Here is a 12,620-nt window from a genome sequence, read left to right as displayed (position 1 = left end):
AAAATACAGGGAAGCCCATTAATTTTTTCTGTTTAAAAAATAGTTAAAAAAAATGACGTTGGGTCCCCCCATTTTTGATAGCCAGCTAGGGTAAAGCAGATGGCTGTAGCCTGAAAACCACAGCTGGCAGCTTTACCGTGGTTGGGGATCCAATGTGGAGGTCCCCCCAGGCTCATTTTTTATAATTATTTTATAAATATTAATAATTACACAAAAAAAGTAGGGTCCCCCCCAAATTGGATCACCAGCCAAGGTAAAGCGGACAGCTGTGGTCTGGTATTCTCAGGGTTGGAAGGTCCATAGTTATTGGGCCTTCACAGCCTAAAAATAGCAGGCCGCAGGCACCCCAGACGTGGCGCATCCACTAGATGCGCCAATCCTGGCGCTTCACCCTAGCTCATCCCATGCCCTGGTGCAGTGGCAAACGGGGTAATAAATCGGGTTGATACTAGCTGTAAAGTCACCTGAGATCAAGCCCAGCAGTTTGTGATGTCATGGCGTCTATTAGATACCCAACATCATAAACTGTCAGTACTAACAAAAAAAAAATCGACAAAAGAAATTTATTTGAAAAAACAGTCCCCAAAACATTTCCTCTTTCACCAATTTATTGTAAGAAAAAAAATAAAGGGGTCCCACGACGACTCTGGACCATCTAGAATATGGGGGGGAGACAGGGAACGTATGCCCCATTTTCTAGGAGTGCAGACCCTTCATGTGAGGAGTGTGGGTGCAATGAATCTGCACTCACTCTCCCCGAGTCCACAGCAGCAGAGTCCATGTCGTAATGGTTGCTACCAAAGCTGCAATGCCCTGCTCATGAGGTGAGGGCATGCCTAATCAGGAGAACTATTCTACATTTCCAAATATTGGTATTTGCTGATATTATTGCTATTCCACCTACTATATATTGGGGATAGGATCTTGGAGATGGAATACCCCTTTAAGTCCAGTTACCCAGCTGAATGAATACTTAACAACAGAGCTCGTTATTTAGATGTGTTTTCTTGTGGCGTATAACGGACTCTCATGCGAGCGAGGTGCTCAACTGAAGTAAAGTGCTGAATTTAAGATAAGTGCATAGTTTCAACACAATTACATAGTGGTGATAACTGTAATTGTTGAATTTCATTAGGGAATTGTGTGTCTGTTTGTGATTCTGTGAAAAGGGGAAAAAAAAAAAAAAAGTTAGTCTTGTGATTTAATTAGTAGGATTAGTCACACCTGTTTCTAGAAGCTTCTAGCAGCTTCTGATAGTCATTGTACATCTATATAAACCACCCAGGGCGAGCGAGCGAGGTGCTGAACTGAAGTAAAGTGCTGAATTTAAGATAAGTGCATAGTTTCAACACAATTACATAGTTTGACACAAGAACATAGTTTGAATTTATCCTTATACGTTTCCCATTGGGTTTTTTTCGTTTTTTTCTCTTTGTTTTTCTACTTTACTGTTTATCCCCATTTGATAGGTGCTCCATGAACAATGCTACCAGGTGTGTATCTTGTCAGATGTATGCATGCCTTGAGCAGCCGTTCGAGGGTGACTATGTCTGCACTCGATGCAAGCATGTTGCGTATTTGGAAGCCAAGGTAACTGATCTAAATAAGCAGCTTGCAACACTAAGGGGCATTGCAAACCTGGAGAGGAGTTTAGAGCTCACTGAGCTTTCTCTGGCTGGGGCCAGTGATATGGAGGAGGGTGGAAGTGGGGAAGATCAGGACCCAGAGGTAGGTAGCTGGGTAACAGTTAGAAGAAGAGGTAGGGGGAAAAGTGTCAGGGAGCCTAGTCCTGACCTGGCACAACCTAGTAAATATGCCTGTTTGGCTGATATTAGGAATGAAGGGCCTGGACTAGGGTCACTACAGCAGGATGTTGTTCCTAGCAACCAGGAAAACAACTGCTGTAGGAAGGAAGGAAATAGGAGTGCAGCAAAGCCCAGACAGATGTTGGTGGTAGGGGACTCTATAATTAGGCGGACAGACAGGGTCATCTGTCGCCGAGACCGTGAATGCCGAACAGTGTGTTGTCTACAGGGTGCTCGGGTTCGGCATATTGTGGATCGGATAGACAGATTGCTGGGTGGGGCTGGGGAAAACCCAGCGGTCATGGTGCACATTGGTACTAATGACAAAGTTAGAGGCAGGTGGAAGGTCCTTAAAAATGATTACAGGGAACTAGGAGAGAAGCTGAAGTCCAGGACCTCCAAGGTGGTGTTTTCAGAAATACTACCGGTGCCACGAGCGTCACTAGAAAGACAGCGGGAGCTTAGGGAGATAAATATGTGGCTTAGAAATTGGTGCAGGAAGGAAGGGTTCAGGTTCATGGAGAACTGGGCCGACTTCTCAGTCGGCTACAGGCTCTACAGTAGGGACGGGCTGCACCTCAATGGGGAAGGTGCAGCTGTGCTGGGGGAGAAAATGGTCAGACGGATGGAGGAGCTTTTAAACTAGGATCGGGGGGGAGGGAGGGTAGTGGAGCAAATAAGGGGATAGATAGAGCAGACAGAGACAGGGAGACGGCAGGGGTCAATGAAGGATTAGGGGGGGATGGGACATACAAGGAACGTAGGGAGGCTAGGAGTAATAAAAGTGTTAATAGGATTAAATGTCTACTGGCAAATGCAAGAAGTCTTGCAAACAAAATGAATGAATTGGAGACTCTTATGTCAACCATGGATTATGATGTGGTGGGCATTACGGAAACCTGGCTGGATGAAAGCCATGACTGGGTGACAAACATACAGGGTTATAGTACATTTAGGAAGGACAGGAAAGGCCAAAAAGGTGGTGGGGTGTGTATATTTATTAAATCTAACCTAAAACCTGTGTTGTATGATGACATTGAGGGGAACAGCAACAATGTAGAGTCAGTATGGGTAAATGTACATGGGGAGGGGAATAATGGAAAAATGCTAATTGGAGTTTGCTATAAGCCTCCTAACATACCTGAACAAATAGAGGGTGAAATGCTGGAACAAATTGAAAAGGCAGCTAATAATAATAATCGGGTTCTTATTATGGGGGATTTCAACTATCCAGACATTCAGTGGGACATAGTATCTTCTAGTTGTGCTAAAAGCTGTAAATTCTTATCTACCATTCAAGACCATTTCCTCTCTCAGATGGTAGGTGAACCGACCAGGGGAGATAATTTGCTAGATCTGGTCCTGTCAAATAGACCGGATACAATTTCAGATCTACAGGTCCGGGAGCACTTGGGCAATAGCGATCATAATATGGTAAGCTTCAACATAATATTCAATAGAACATTTCAAAGGAGGAATGCTAAAACCTGGAATTTTAGGAAAGCTGATTTCAACAAATTAAGGGAAGAGCTTAAATGTGTAGATTGGGACAAAGTCATGGTAACTGGGGATACCGAACATAAATGGGGTAAGTTTAAGGATATACTACTAGAGTCCTGTAAAAAACGTATACCCTCTGGTAATAAAATGTCCAGGAATAAAAAGAAACCACTATGGATAAATAAGACTGTACAAAGTATAATAAAACAAAAACAAAGGGCATTTAAAATCTTAAAGGCTGAGAATACAGAAATAGCATTGCAGGAGTATAAAGATATCAATAGGAAATGTAAAAAAGAAATCAAACAAGCAAAATTAGCTACTGAAATAAAAATCGCCAATGACATTAAAATAAATCCCAAAATCTTTTATAAATACATTAATGCCAAAAGGAAAAGAAAGGATAGTATCGGCCCCTTAAAATATAATAACAAGTTAGTTATAGAGGACAAACAAAAGACTGAGATATTAAATAGGCATTTCTCATCTGTATTCACCAAGGAACTGACTGTACCAGGGATCATTCAACAAGTGAAAAATCAAAGTCCACCACCCGAATATTGAGGGAATTGAGCTCCGTAATCGACAGACCGCTGTATCTCATCTTTTTAGACTCACTTGTAACAGGGTTGGTGCCTCAGGATTGGAGGATTGCTGATGTGGTACCGATATTTAAGAAAGGTAAGAGGGTAGATCCAGGCAACTACAGTCCAGTAAGCCTGACATCAGTAGTATGCAAAGTTTTTGAGGGCATTTTAAGGGATAACATGCAAAAATATATTGCAGAAAATAATATGATAACTGACAAACAGCATGGATTCATGAAAGATAAGTCGTGTCTAACCAACCTGTTGGGGTTCTATGAGGGGGTAAGTTCAAACCTGGATATTGGTAATGCAGCTGATGTGATTTATTTGGACTTTGCAAAGGCATTTGATACTGTACCACATAATAGCCTTATACTAAAGCTCCAGAAGCAAGGACTAGGGGACACAATATGCAACTGGGTAAGGAATTGGCTAAAAGATAGGAAACAAAGAGTAGTCATAAATGGTACATTCTCTAAATGGGCTATAGTCAGCAGTGGGGTGCCGCAGGGATCTGTGCTTGGACCGATTCTTTTTACTCTCTTTATTAATGACCTTGTGGATGGGATTGATAGTACAGTGTCAGTCTTTGCCGATGACACCAAACTATGTAGGATATTAAAAACTGACCTGGATAGTACAATATTACAAAAAGATCTGGATAAGATGTCAGAATGGGCAGATACTTGGCAAATGAGATTTAATGTTGATAAATGTAAAGTAATGCACCTAGGACGGAGTAATCCTATAGCTGCTGTGAGACTGTAACCGGGGTTATCTATGACGGCCGGTATGTCTCGCCCCGGTTGTGCTCACTCCATGATAGAAAGTAAATCCACTCCAGGGTTAATGCTGTTTCCCTACAGGCTGAAGGAAGGGTTAAATGGAAACAGGAACAAGGGCAGGTGTGCCGGGTGTGAGGGAGTGGACAGAACTCCCTGAGTTCTCTGCTGGAGAGACACATGTATATTGTTGTGGACTTTTGTTTGGATTAAAACCGTGTGCTGTGAACCTTAATGCCTGGATCCCGTGTCTTCTGCTGCGCAGCCGACCGTGCTACCTCACATATGGTGGAGAATCGGCGGGCATGACAGCCGGTGAGGTGTAGCATCCATCCCTGGTGACCCAGTAGCACATGTCCTGGATTCGAGCGGCTATACTACAGCCCAAACCCGGTGACGCCATGGAGGACATACTAAAGCAGCTGGCTCAGGCTAATGCACAGCAACAACAGGCTAATGCACAGCAACAACAGGCTAATGCACAGCTACAAGAGGCTAATGCACAGCAGCAACAGACCAATGCACACCTGCTCCGGGCGTTGGAACGTCAGCAGCAATCCTTGCAAGTGCAGGAAAAAAGGCACCAAGAACAGATGATTCTCCTGGCCAAGTCGATCCGTGCCGGACCGGCAGCAACAACCCCGGGACTGGGTGACGACGGCAGCGTCCGGAAAGCGGTGAGACAAGCGTTGCAAAAGATGACCCCGGGGGATGATGTGGAAGCGTTCCTGGCGGTGTTTGAGCGGGTGGCCGAGCGGGAAAAGCTGCCGACCCCCCAGTGGGCTGAGGTATTGTCGCCCTATCTGACGGGGGAACCCCAAAAAGCGTACCTGGACCTCTGTACCGAGGACGCCATTGACTATGTGACCCTGAAAGCCGAAATACTGGCTCGGTTGGAGGTGAATACCTATGTACGGGCTCAGCGGGTAAATCAGTGGTTCTATGAGGAAGCCAAACCCGTACGCTCCCAGGCCTATGACTTGTTGCATCTTGTAAAAAAGTGGTTGCAGCCTGACACTCTGAGCCCGGCGCAAATGGTGGAAAGGGTAGTAGTGGATCGTTTTGTGCGCACTTTACCCGTCACCGTTCAACGGTGGGTAGGACAGGGTGACCCGAGTACCCTGGACCAATTAGTGTCCCTGGTAGAGCGGCATGTGGCTACGCAGGACTTGATACGGGACACTGAGACTTTGCGTACCGCCCGGCGGTCCGGCCCCTCCAAGCCTAGGGCCAAGGACCCACCGCTGACAACGGTTCAGGAGTCCCCTACCGTCCCGTCTGAGGCCGCGCCCGCCATTCCGGAGGTCCGGAAGGTTCTGTACCCTAAACGACAACCCGTCAAGGGGGTTTCCGTCCCCATTAGATGTTGGTGGTGCCAGCGGGTGGGACATATGGAAGCCCAGTGTCCACTCACCACGGAGCCCATGGATTGTGGGGTTACCCGGCGGGGTTCAATGTATGCTCAGGTGGTGTGTACCGCTGACCTGGTCTCCCCAGAGACGGAGCCCCACTTGTGCCAAATACAGGTGAATGGATGTCCGGTTACTGGATTGTTGGATTCCGGAAGCTTAGTGACCCTTGTGCGATCAACCCTAAGGGCTAAAGTAAAGGCCACAGGACGTACCGTGGGGGTGGTTTGCATACATGGGGACCGCCGAGACTATCCCACGGGGATTGTCACCATCACAGCACCTTGCGGTCAGGTGCAACATGAGGTGGGACTTCTTAACACTCTTCCTTATGACGTGATCCTAGGAAGGGATCTGCCCTATTTTTGGACTTTATGGAGGGGACCCCCTAAGTCCCCTCAGATATTGATCAGTCCGGGACCTGAGCCCTACAATCCTGAATCCGGGACGCCTGCCGTAGGGGTCACCATGATAGGGACAGAGTGTGAACCCGATAGGTCACCCCTAGAGGTATTGGCAGGAGAGGCTGAGATGGTCGAGCCTATCCCGGAGTTGGAGGCGTCCCCGGATACGTTTGGGACAGCCCAACTCCAGGACCCTACGTTAATACATGCCCGGAGTCGGGTGACAGTAGGTGACGGGGTGGCACAGCTGCCCGGTGCCCAGGTAAGGTACCCACACTTCGCTCTTAAGCAAGATTTACCCTACCGGGTAGATGAAATACGGGGCGTGGGGGTAGAACAGTTGGTGGTGCCCCAGCCGTATCGCCGGCGGGTCCTCGACTTGGCTCATAAACACCTGATGAGTGGCCACCTAGGGGTCAAGAAAACGCAGGAGCGAATATTGCAAAGGTTCTATTGGCCCGGGGTCTTTGGGGAGGTAAAACGGTTCTGCGAAACCTGCCCGGAGTGTCAGCTTACCGCACCCCTGACCCATTTTCGCAGTCCGTTGGTACCGTTACCCATTATAGAAGTCCCTTTTGAACGGATATGGATGGATCTGGTGGGGCCCCTCGTAAAGTCCGCTCGAGGGCACCAACACATCCTAGTGATCGTTGACTATGCCACCCGGTATCCCGAGGCGATACCTCTCAGACATACTGCAGCAAAGCTTATAGCTCGGGAGTTGTTTGCTGTGTTCTGCCGGGTGGGGTTGCCCAAGGAGATCCTTACGGATCAGGGGACCCCATTCATGTCTAAAGTGACCAAAGACCTATGCCGGCTACTCCAGATCAAGCAGTTGCGTACGTCTGTGTATCATCCTCAAACGGACGGTTTAGTCGAGCGTTTCAATAAAACCCTGAAAACCATGCTCAAAAGGGTGATTTCAAAAGACGGGAAAGACTGGGATATGATGCTTCCCTATTTGATGTTTGCCATCCGTGAGGTGCCACAGGCATCCACGGGGTTTTCGCCTTTTGAATTGTTATACGGGCGACATCCCCGGGGATTGTTGGACCTGGCAAAGGAAACATGGGAGCAAGAGCCCACCCCCCATAAAAGTGTGATTGAACACATTTTGGGTATGCAGAACTGCATAAGCGCGGTCAGGGCCGGCTCCAGGTTTTTGTGGGCCCCGGGCGGAAGAGTCCCAGTGGGCCCCATCCACACACAGACACCGATACGAACATGTACATATACATATTTAAAGACAAACTCACAAAAATACATATAAACAGACAAATCTATACAGTCATATACACTTACAGACAGACACACACACACACACACAAGTCTGCTGCATACAGACAGACACACACACACACAAGTCTGCTACATACAGACACACACACACAAGTCTGCTGCATACAGACAGACACACACACACACACACAAGTCTGCTACATACAGACACACACACAACTCTGCTACATACAAACACACACACACAACTCTGCTACATACAGACAAACACACACACACAACTCTGCTACATACAGACAAACACACACACACACACAACTCTGCTACATACAGACACACACAACTCTGCTACATACAGACAAACGCATACAACTCTGCTACATTCAGACAAATGCACACAACTCTGCTACATTCAGACAAATGCACACAACTCTGCTACATTCAGACAAACGCACACAACTCTGCTACATTCAGACAAACGCACACAACTCTGCTACATTCAGACAAACGCACACAACTCTGCTACATACAGACAAACGCACACAACTCTGCTACATACAGACAAACGCACACAACTCTGCTACATACAGACAAACGCACACAACTCTGCTACATACAGACAAACACACACAACTCTGCTACATACAGACAAACACACACAACTCTGCTACATACAGACGAACACATACAACTCTGCTACATACAGACAAACACATACAACTCTGCTACATACAGACAAACACATACAACTCTGCTACATTCAGACAAACACATACAACTCTGCTACATTCAGACAAACACATACAACTCTGCTACATACAGACAAACACACACAACTCTGCTACATACAGACAAACACATACAACTCTGCTACATTCAGACAAACACATACAACTCTGCTACATACAGACAAACACATACAACTCTGCTACATACAGACAAACACATACAACTCTGCTACATACAAACACATACAACTCTGCTACATACAGACAAACACATACAACTCTGCTACATACAGATATGAAATGTCAGGTTTATTTAAAAAAAAAAAAAAGCTGGCAAACACACATAGGTACAATATAAATCAAAATAAAAGGAAAAAAAAACAATGGCAATGCACTTCTGGCCTCCAAGAGTAGCTCTTCTAACCTGGGCTTCTTGTACTCCAATGAACCGGTCCCGGACGGTTTGGACCTGCTTCCGTACTGTACTGCGTCTGCCGTGACTGAGTCGGCCGGTCGTCAGTGACAACAAGGTCCTGAACGAGGCGCTGCCGGTGTGCGTTCCACTGTGGTAGCAGGAAGTGCATCTGTGTGTGTGCTGCTGCTGCTGATGACGACAATCATTCTTTGAAGGCCCGCCCACTGTGCTGTCGTAAGAGGAAACGACGTACGGGGGCGTTCTGACAGCAGCAGGAATGAGACGCACGGCTCCAATACATTCCACTCGTATCAAAGAGGTGAGAGGAGGTGGTCCCATCCCAGCATGCGTTACGCACTAGTAATCAAGTAGGGGAGGAGGGAGGAGAGATGTGCCCCCCCCCCACCCGTCTTGCGTTCCACAGTGGAACGCAAATAGCAGGCAGTACGAAGGCCGACAGGGAAAATGAACGGCGCGACGTACTGCAGGTGTCCTAGATAGCGTGAGTGGGCCCCCCTGTCAGTCCAGGGCCCCGGCACTTGCCCGGGTATGCCGCGTGGTGACGCCGGCCCTGAGCGCGGTCATGCCAATTGTGAAGGAGCATTTACAGGAGGCTCAGGCCGCGCAAAGCGGCCGCTACAATAGACAAGCCACCGTGCGGACCTTTAAACCCGGGGATCGGGTGTTGGTATTAATCCCCACGGCGGAGAGTAAATTCCTGGCTCAGTGGCAAGGCCCCTACGAGATAAAGGAAAGAGTCGGGGTGGTCAACTATAAAGTATTGCAGCCCGGTAGGCGGAAACCTGAACAAATATAGCATGTCAACCTATTAAAACCCTGGCAGGAACGGGAAAGCCTGATGGCTGTTTTTTCCCCATCTCCCTCCTCTTCGGGTCGTTCACATCCGGCTCCAGCGACCTCCGGAGAGGACGAACCGGAAGTAAGGATTGGAGAAGCCCTCACCAAGACTCAGAGGCGAGAGGCCAGATGGTTGGTTCAGCAGAACCCCGATGTCTTCTCCGAGCTGCCCGGTAGGACCAGTCTGATTCGACATGATATTGTCACCGAGCCCCACCTGAAGGTACGCCTGAAGTCATACCGGGTACCGGAGGCTCGACGACAAGCCATATCGGAGGAAGTAAAGACAATGTTACGCCTGGGGGTCATCGAAAAATCCCGGAGTGAATGGGCTAGTCCGATTGTCCTAATACCAAAACCCGATGGCTCCTTAAGGTTCTGCAATGACTTTAGGAGATTGAACGAAATATCCAAGTTTGATCTCTACCCCATGCCCCGGGTGGATGAGCTGATTGATACTTCACCACGCTCGACCTGACCAAGGGGTACTGGCAGGTGCCACTGACGGAGTCCGCCAAGGAGAAAACCGCTTTTGTTACGCCGGAGGGTCTCTTCCACTATATTGTCTTGCCTTTTGGGTTAAATGGCACTCCGGCCACGTTCCAGAGGTTGATGGACTTAGTGCTGGAACCCCACCAGGCGTATGCATCAGCGTACCTTGATGACATCATTATTTACAGCTCCGATCGGCAGACCCACTTGGAACAGGTACAAGCGGTGGTGGACGCGCTTCGAACGGCCGGATTGACAGCCAATCCCAAGAAATGTGCATTGGGACTCACGGAAGCCCGCTACTTGGGCTACGTGATAGGCCAAGGAGTGATTAAGCCCCAAATTAACAAGGTTGAGGCGATCCAGAAGTGGCCTAGACCCCTGACCACGAAGCAGGTTAGGGCCTTCCTGGGTATCGTGGGGTACTACAGGAGGTTTGTAAAGGATTTTGCGGGACTATCAGCCCCCTTGACGGACCTTCTCAAAGGCAAGAAGTCCGTCATGGTGCGCTGGACTCCGCAGGCCGAGGACTCCTTCCGGGCCCTGAAGGAGGTCCTGTGCGGACAGCACGTTCTTGTACACCCTGATTTCCGGAAGGAGTTCATAGTACAGACTGACGCCTCAGAGGTCGGCCTGGGGGCAGTGCTGTCTCAGGTGGTTCAGGGGGAGGAACACCCCGTCACCTTCTTAAGTAGGAAGCTCACCCCTCCCGAGCGAAATTATAGCGTAGTGGAGAAGGAGTGCCTGGCGATCAAGTGGGCCTTGGAGTCCCTACGCTATTACCTGCTGGGACGGCAGTTTCGCTTGGTGACGGATCACTCTCCACTGGTCTGGATGAGGTCCGCCAAGGAACGGAATGCCCGGGTTACCCGGTGGTTCCTTTCTCTGCAGAACTTCCGGTTTACGGTTGAACATAGGGCCGGTGGGTTGCAGGGCAACGCCGATGCCTTGTCCCGCGGCCCGTGTTTGATGGCGGGAGTTCAACCCAGCACGATTGAACTGAGGGGGGGGGTATGTGAGACTGTAACCGGGGTTATCTATGACGGCCGGTATGTCTCGCCCCGGTTGTGCTCACTCCATGATAGAAAGTAAATCCACTCCAGGGTTAATGCTGTTTCCCTACAGGCTGAAGGAAGGGTTAAATGGAAACAGGAACAAGGGCAGGTGTGCCAGGTGTGAGGGAGTGGACAGAACTCCCTGAGTTCTCTGCTGGAGAGACACATGTATATTGTTGTGGACTTTTGTTTGGATTAAAACCGTGTGCTGTGAACCTTAATGCCTGGATCCCGTGTCTTCTGCTGCGCAGCCGACCGTGCTACCTCACACTGCGTATACATTAAATGGAAGTAAACTCGGGACTACAGAACAGGAGAAGGACTTGGGTATTCTTGGGTATTCTCATCAGCAGCACTCAATGTCAGGCAGCAGCTGCTAAAGCAAACAAGATTTTAGGGTGTATAAAAAGAGAGATTAGATCCCGTGATCCCAACGTATTGTTACCCCTCTATAAATCACTTGCGGCAAGGCGGCAACTAGACTACTACAAGGAATGGAGGCCTCCGATATGATGATAGGTTGAAAAAGTTAGATATGTTTAGCTTAGAAAAAAGACGTCTCAGAGGAGATCTCATTTATATGTATAAATACATGTGTGGTCAATATAAAGGACTGGCACATGACTTATTTCTTCCAAAGACAGTACTAAGGACCAGGGGGCACTCACTGCGAGTGGAAGAAAAGCGATTCCGACAGCTAAATAGGAAAGGGTTCTTTACAGTTAGAGCGGTCAGACTGTGGAATACACTACCACAAGAGGTAGTAATGGCAGATACTATAACAGCTTTTAAAAAAGGGCTGGATGATTTCCTCAGTACACAAAACATTGTTGGTTATAAATGACTTAGTGACTAAATGTAGAACTGGTGGAGGAAGGTTGAACTAGATGGACCTAGGTCTTTTTTCAACCTAAGTAACTATGTAACTATGTTTGGTAGTCGTTCAGCAGGGAAACTATAAAAGCAAATCCCTCCATTTGGAAATGTAGTATATAGCTCTCCTGATCAATTATGTTCCTTACCTCATGAGTAGGGCATTGCAGTAATAATAATAATTTATTCATTTATATAGCGTTATTAATTCCATATCGCTGTATGTCTTTGGAGTGTGGGAGGAAACCGGAGTACCCGGAGGAAACCCACGCAAACACGGGAAGAACATGCAAATTCCTTGCAGATGGTGCCCTTGGTGAGAATTGAACCCAGGACCTCAGCGCTGCAAGACTGCAGTGCTAACCACTGAGTCACCGTGCCGCCCATTTAGCTTACAGATGCATAACCACCACTCACTGTGTCTCAACACAGGAAGCTGAGCTGACAGCCGCTCTGTGCATGCGGCAGCGTCT

Source organism: Anomaloglossus baeobatrachus, chromosome 6 (assembly GCF_048569485.1).
Source record: "Anomaloglossus baeobatrachus isolate aAnoBae1 chromosome 6, aAnoBae1.hap1, whole genome shotgun sequence".
NCBI lineage: Eukaryota > Metazoa > Chordata > Amphibia > Anura > Aromobatidae > Anomaloglossus > Anomaloglossus baeobatrachus.
The sequence above is the reverse complement of the archived record's forward strand: the minus strand, read 5'-3'. Positions refer to the sequence as shown.